At 46.7% G+C, this 7193-nt stretch overlaps 1 protein-coding gene across 10 annotated transcripts in view; it reads right to left on the bottom strand.

Moving 5' to 3' along the window:
- Positions 1-7193, bottom strand: part of LOC119465917 (RB1-inducible coiled-coil protein 1-like) — a 96764-nt gene that overhangs the window by 26101 nt on the left and 63470 nt on the right. The gene's annotated exons all lie outside the window — the stretch shown is intronic.

Genomic DNA, 7193 nt, shown 5'->3' with positions numbered 1-7193 from the left:
GACCAGTTTCCTGGGCCTTCAAATCGAACAGTAAATATTCGACAAGACGCAAATTTCTTGAATTCTATTCGATGAATTTTAGGGACGTGCAAATAGTAATATTAGAGACGAAATCGAATACGAATCGGAAAGTACCAAAAGCCAATCGAATAGAATACTCTTAGAATATTTAATGACGAGGCCTTCCAGAAGATTACTTCAACCTTGTTTCACGCTCTTTATTTGTATTCTCTCTTAAATGGCCCCTAAACCACCCAGAGGTCGAAATTTAGTTGTGGTGTTGCAGTTGTGCACGAGTTGTGGTGTTGCAGTTGAGCCGCGAGAATTTTTCGAAATTGTGCCGTAATGGCGGTGTTACACGCGTTTGATGATCGAAAAACGGCCCTCGCTCGTTTCGCTCTTTCCTTCGCTTCTCTCCTCGTCGGCTGGTCTCCCCTCCTCGCCAAGTGCTGCTCGAAATGTCACTTGACATACGTCATCGCCAACGCGCTTCTCAAAACACTGCTCACTTCCGGTTAAGGCACGTCCACGCTAGCCATGACGCCAGCCATGCTAGCGGCAGCGAACCGGCCTCCAGTCTGCCGCGCGAGAGGTGCATTAAGTAAACGGCAGTTCGGCCGACGCCCCGCCCGCTGCACGATGAACGGGCCAATCGACGACCGCGAAGCTGCGCGCCTCCGCCACCGGCAACGAAAGCATCGGCTGCAGCTGAGTTAGAGTGTACTAGAATATTTTGAGTGGCGCGACCGGCGGCCGTGGAGAGGGCCTTTTCGTGCGGAAAAGTAGCGGCGGCGCTGTAGTCGACCACTCTTGAAAGCGTCGTCCGGCCTCGCAGGCGGCAGCTTGCCGGTGCGTTTGCAGAAACGGAGAGTTTCCACGAATGGAACGTAGAAATTAATGTTTCATCGCGACTGAACTACATTACTGTCCCGGCTACAATTAATCTGCGCCGGGCGAGCACCTGGCATGATCGGAGAGGTTTTTTTTTCTTTTTTTTTATGACGTGCAAAATGATTGTAAGATGATTGCTGAAGCGCGACAATACCCTTATTCTGGAAAACGGTATTATTAATCTGCTGCTTGGAAATTGGATCAAACGTTGCTATCGGAGCGATCAATATCCGTCATTCATTTTATTGCCTACTTAATTATAAATTTTCCTGTACAAAACGCATTCTAATGAGCACAGCGGAGTGTGTGAGCAGTATTGCAATAACTGTATTGTCACGTGGTAGTGACGGTCGAGAACACCACAGCAAAACTGTGAATGGCAAAACTAACTCTTCATTGGGTGAACCTGTGTTCAAGAAAAACCGGCTGCACTCAAAGCACAACGAAAGCGGCGAACACAGTTGAAAATCTCATCAGCGGGTCGAGCGCGTCGGCTTTTATACCTGACTCTTTCTCTACGTATGAGTCATCGAAGGTTCCAGAGTAATCGCTGGTGCCAGCGTGTCTTCCAGAAAATACTACACAATTCGCGTCGCGCATACATGCAATCAGATTACGCAAGGTTCGGTGACAATTAACAGACAGCCGATACAACCATCGATAACATTCGAGAAAATTCCGATACGTGCGTCCTACACGGAGCGATAACATTTGTTAGACAGTGAAACGTATATTCACCCGAGAAAAATTAACGAGCACACGTTTTTAGTATAATTTTTTTTTTCATTTAGTCGCAATTCTGCCGAAGGTATAGATATTGTCTGTAATCAGAATCCTTATTCGAACTGCAAGAAGCTTACACCTATCTCCTATACCTTAGTGCATGCGAAAAAAAAATTATCAATTTGCTCGGCATCCACTGCACCGTTCTTGATGGGGTTTGTTGCCTTTTGAACTAAAACTTTCAAATGATCAAAGTGTGGGAAGCAGAATGTTTATTAAAGTTGTCAATCTTTTTTATACAAATATCGTTAAACTAAAACAAAAGGCAAGCATCAAATTTAACTAAGTACTAAACAAAAATGTCACAAATTTTATACTGCAATCATTTGTATACTTGGATATCCGCAGTGCGCAAAATTGATGTATTATACACTGCTCTGAAAGACACCCATAATTTCTTAGCAGGAATTTTCCAAAATTTTCGTAAACATTGTAAATATTTCTTCTAAGCTGTACATTGATATATAACATTTTTCCGCTCGAGATGCTCTAACAGATGCAGCTAGTTCACACAACTGCGATATCTGTTTTAAAGCAGATTTAAAGATTTCTAAGCTTTGTTCCGTTTTTTTTTTTTTTTTTCTAACGCGCTCTCCTTCGTAGGTCTCCGCAAAAGTGTCTGAAATCATAATTCTGCTGCACATGGTTGCTTTAAATAAGCATTCTCTCTTCAATGCAACAAATTTCGACGTCACTATCAGACGCGAACTGACGCCGTTGCGTCAGTGACCGCGGTGTCGGTGTTTTATTGGTTAGATATCAAGGCACCTTCAGCAAAATAGTCGGCACCGCGTCAGGTCGAAGAATTGGTTTCATCCTTGGCACTCGAACTTCTGTTCCGTTATGTGCCCGTAGTCTCTCACGGTGAAATGAGGCTAAAAGTGAAGCTCGGACACAGTGCAATCAGTGCCGACGAGCATATCAAGTCTGCACCCATTTCTCTCCCACGCAAGTCGTCGCTCTTCATCTCTGGGAGCTTTAAAAAGTGAGCAATTGCGGCCTTGGCCCGTGCGAGCGTACCCAGCCTTGCACCCAGGTGTATAACCGAGATTTAAACGCTACTCCCCCCCCCCCCCCCCCCTTTTTTTTTTTTTGAGTCACCAATGTGCGGCAAAGCTCGCGCGCGCGCACGCACACAGCCATCACAGGCCGGAGCGCGCCCGCTTGCTTCAAGAGTGGGCGACGCCAGCGCCACCGCTACTTTCTCCAAAAAAGGGGACGCGGTATGCTTCGGTCGCGTCCCCTTCGGTCGCGCCACTCAATAGTTCTAGTACACTCTAGCTGAGTGCACGGCACGGTGTAAGATATATACTCTTTAGGTGGGGACACTCGCGAGGCGCGATCGACCAGATAAAGTAGCAACAGCGCGCGTCAATCGGTCAGGTGCCGGCAGCGGATACCTATCGGCGGTACGAGGCAACTTCAAGACAGAAAAGGTTTTATCTACAGTTGCTATAGCAACCGGGCGATTCGCGGGAAATCCGAAATGGTTGCGCGACGCGTGAAAGTAGGTCACCGTGGTGAGGGGCGCGAGGGAAGAGGGCATCGCCTTGACGGAGCAGATACGGCGGCGCGATCTCTGGTTGCTTGTGTTATGCGCGCACTCCATGTCCGCGAAAACTTTTGCCTGCGTTCTAAATGCGCCTCGGTAAGGCCCACCGTGACAAGGCCAAATCAAAACGTGCCAAGTGGCGTTCAAACTCGTAAGGCAAGATTCACAGCACGGGACGGATCGCCGGTTTATACTTCGGACGAGCGTGACGTGGCTCATTGCAGCCGAATCACGTCGCACAAAAGGAAGCCGCTGACGAAATGCTCGCGGAATGATTTGTTCAAGCTATAGCCATGTCTCTGATTAAGTGGTCTAACCCGTCGTGTGAATCCGGATTTCCCGCGAAGCGCCGGTTGCTATAGCAACATTAGATAAAACCTTTTCTGTCTTGAAGTTGCCTCGTACCGCCGATAGGTATCCGCTGCCGGCACCTGACCGATCGGCGCGCGCCTTTGCTACTTTATCTGGTCGATCTCGCCTCGCAAGCAAGCCGAGAAGTGTCCCCACCTAAAGAGTATATATCTTACACCGTGGTGCACGGCTACCGACGGGAGACGACCGGCTCGGCTGTGTTCGCATCGCAGCCGACGGCGCCTCTAATATCAGCGTATTTTTCTTCTTTGTGTACAATTATTGCGAAGAGCGATGACAACGATAAGAAAATATTGCGGCTTGTGAGCGTCGGTAATTCATTTCGAAGCGCCGTCCGCTTTAGCTTTGAAGGGAACCGGAAAAGGCCTAGCGGCGATATCGGCGCCGTCGAGCGATCAGCGGCGGTGATGCTGCCGCACAAATGAGTGGGAGTCTCATCCTTTCTACGTACGGCAAGGAAATCTCGCCGCTCGCGAGCAAAACAACCGCTGCCGAACGGCGGCCCGCGAATGGCAAACGGCGTGCGGCGAGTTAGGGCCCATACGCGCTCAATCCGCACGCCCGCTCCGCACGCCTCCGCCCTCTTGCGGACCAGGGCCAGGTAACGTGGACGTGGACTCGGCGCTTCTCGGCTACCCCGCTGTTGCTGCGGTGCCCTGTGTTGCGCGCACGTCTGGTCGCACTCTGATCGCGCAGCTAATCAGACCGCTAAGCATGACTGTGTTGAAACACGAGCGATTTGGCACTTGCGTTGCGGGCTGTAATGATGTGCAAGCGCGCACAAGCGAGCAACGCGGCGAGGACGAGCAGGGAGCGCGCGTATCTGCTAGCAGAAAAACCGGAAGTCGTAGGTTCTTGTTCGACCAATGGACATCGTTTCCGCCGCTGACATCACCAGATTCCCCCTGCTGACGTCGTGATGACCGCTGGATATAGTGTACTAGATACCGCTGGGGTTACCGGAAAGACGAGGGGAGGAAGTTTGGCATGCAGCGTTTGGCATGCAGCGTTTGGCATCGTTGATCGTGACGGCATTATGAACTCGATGCGCGTGTGTACTTGAAATGTTCAAAAAAATATCTGAGGTGGTTTAGGGGCCCTTTAAACGAGAGCATTGTGAATTTTATCAGCGTTTGATAGTAGCGACTTTAGGTGTGTAAAAGTTGCATTATCTCCGTGTTAGAACACCTTGTATTCTGCGATACAATGCATCCTACTGAATACGTGTATATTATATTTATAGTGTTTTTGCCACCACATCTATCTGTTCAGGCCTAGTTTGTTCATACTGGCAGTACATTGACAAAGATAACTATATTCCGCAGTATGGGACCCATACTACGTTAAAGATATTGCACAAGTAGAACGAATTCAGCGCCTCGCGGCTAGATTTATTGTATCTGACTATCGGTCTTCTTCATCTGTTACTGACATGTTGCAGCGACTGAATCTGGAACCTCTCCGTGTCCGACAAAAGATGGCGAGACTAAAAATGCTTTATTTGATCAATCGGAACAGAATGCCGCGCGAAACTTATCTTTCCCGCGCACAACACACGTCTTCTAGAATTAATCACTTGAATGTTATCCACCCGTACTTTGCAAGAACGAAGATGTTTCAGAAATCTTTTTTTCCGCTCACAATTGAAGAGTGGAATTGTCTGCCAAAGTCTGTTGTTGATTGTACAAATGTAAATTCCTTTGCGAAACCTTTGTCATTGCACTTGATGTAAACCTCTCCTGCTTGGGCAGCATTGCTGCCTGCAGTATTTTGAAATAAAAGAAGCCAAAGTTCAACGCGGCAAGTTTCTAGAACTATTACTGCACCACAACAGCCCAAATACCAAACAATATGAACTTCGTGATGTCACAGACGTTATGTCTTGGTGCAAAATTTGAGAAATGCAAGCTTGGCCGTTTTCTTTTCGGCAATGAACCTCTTACCACGAAATTATGCAAGTTCTGACAGAATCTTTTATCATTCTAACTATTTTAGTGTATTGCCACTGTATCCCTTTAACAAAGCATGCATTAGCCTATTTTTGCTCACACATAACCTGGTCTTATGTGCCTTCAGACTTAATCATTTGTTATATTTGTTGTAACAATACTGAAACGAGTCCTTTGCACTTGTTCCCTTGTGTCGCGTCTAATAATGCACCCTCTTCACCCCCACAAAAAGGAGGAAGAAGGCAGGTGAGCACTGAATAGTGGAGGCAACAGTCATCATCCACCAACTGCATGTTAATGGTGCCACAGCAAACACAGATTCGTCCACAAGGCACGTTCTGCACATTACCAGGGCAAGTTCGTCAACAAGCACCTGACGGAGCACTTGACGAGCAAGAGAACGTGCGTCAGCGGCACCATGTGCAATTCTTTTCTGCCTATCTTTTCCGTTTCAACATCATGTTTTCATAGACCCTTAGTTGACAGTGCTTGTCTTGTTCACACTTTTCATCGTCTGCCCAAGTATGTGCAGGATGAACCTTCTCATCCATGATCAGGGGCAAAAGCATTACTCTACCATCTCACAAGTATTTTACTTTAAGACGCTTCTCTTATTCAACACAGATGTACACACTCTAATCCCTTCAAGGCCAACTCATTCAGTCCATTAGAAATTTAGCTTCAGAGCATTTTTTTTCCATGTTCAGAACCATGAAAAGCACACAGCTGCAGAACGATTGGAATTTTGAATTCTAGAGTGAGTTTCGCGAAGTTTTCAGAATGTGGAGTCTATGCAAGTACTCTCTACAAGAATGTCACACTGAAGAACATTGACTATTTCGTGTCTAGTATACTTCGAAAGTACCTATCCAGCTACATTAAAATATGCCTCATGTAAGACATTGTGCAAAACAATAAAAGATGTGAAACCACTACATGACATACTGACACCGAAAGTAAACACTCAGCCTTCTACCTTGCAGTACCGGCCCAATTAGATATTTTTCAAGATGTACGCGACACGCTCTAGCAATTATTCTCATCAGTACTTTTGCTATTGATGCACTAAATTGGCGTGCACAATTACGCACACCGCACCTGAAGTGGCTGAGCGTACTCGCAGAAATTCACAAACTTAAGGGACCGAACCCTAACTGGATCTGTGAAAAGGCATCCCACGACATTTCCCCCTCTTTTTTTTTTCTTTGGCGTACAAAGAAATTTCCTTTTCCTCTCTCTCTATTCAACGAACCACGCCGACTTCTGTTGCAGGTGTGTTGTGTCCTTTGCTGAAGATACAGCAACAACAGCAGGCACAATAATTATCAAATACATTTATTTGTTTACATTTGCTGTACAAATACCGCGTCAGTGCCTCGCCTATACAATAGCAGTCGATAAAAAAAGGCGAGATTGGTGCTTCTCACCATGCCTCGCATATGTACAGAAAAAGTGGGCCCTCCCCTAACCTGTTTCCATGTTTTTTGTTTTTTTTTACTGTTCCAGTTCTACACGGAGCCCTTAAGAATTGCATCTTCGAGACACTATTCAAAACCCTTGTAGTAAAAGGAAAACCCTGGCACATATGCACTCTATGCCGTTGTAACTTTTGTTCTGTTGTAATACACCACACAACAATTCTTTCA

This window comes from Dermacentor silvarum, chromosome 10 (assembly GCF_013339745.2).
Source record: "Dermacentor silvarum isolate Dsil-2018 chromosome 10, BIME_Dsil_1.4, whole genome shotgun sequence".
Lineage (NCBI taxonomy): Eukaryota > Metazoa > Arthropoda > Arachnida > Ixodida > Ixodidae > Dermacentor > Dermacentor silvarum.
This window is presented reverse-complemented; position numbering and strand designations above follow the sequence as displayed.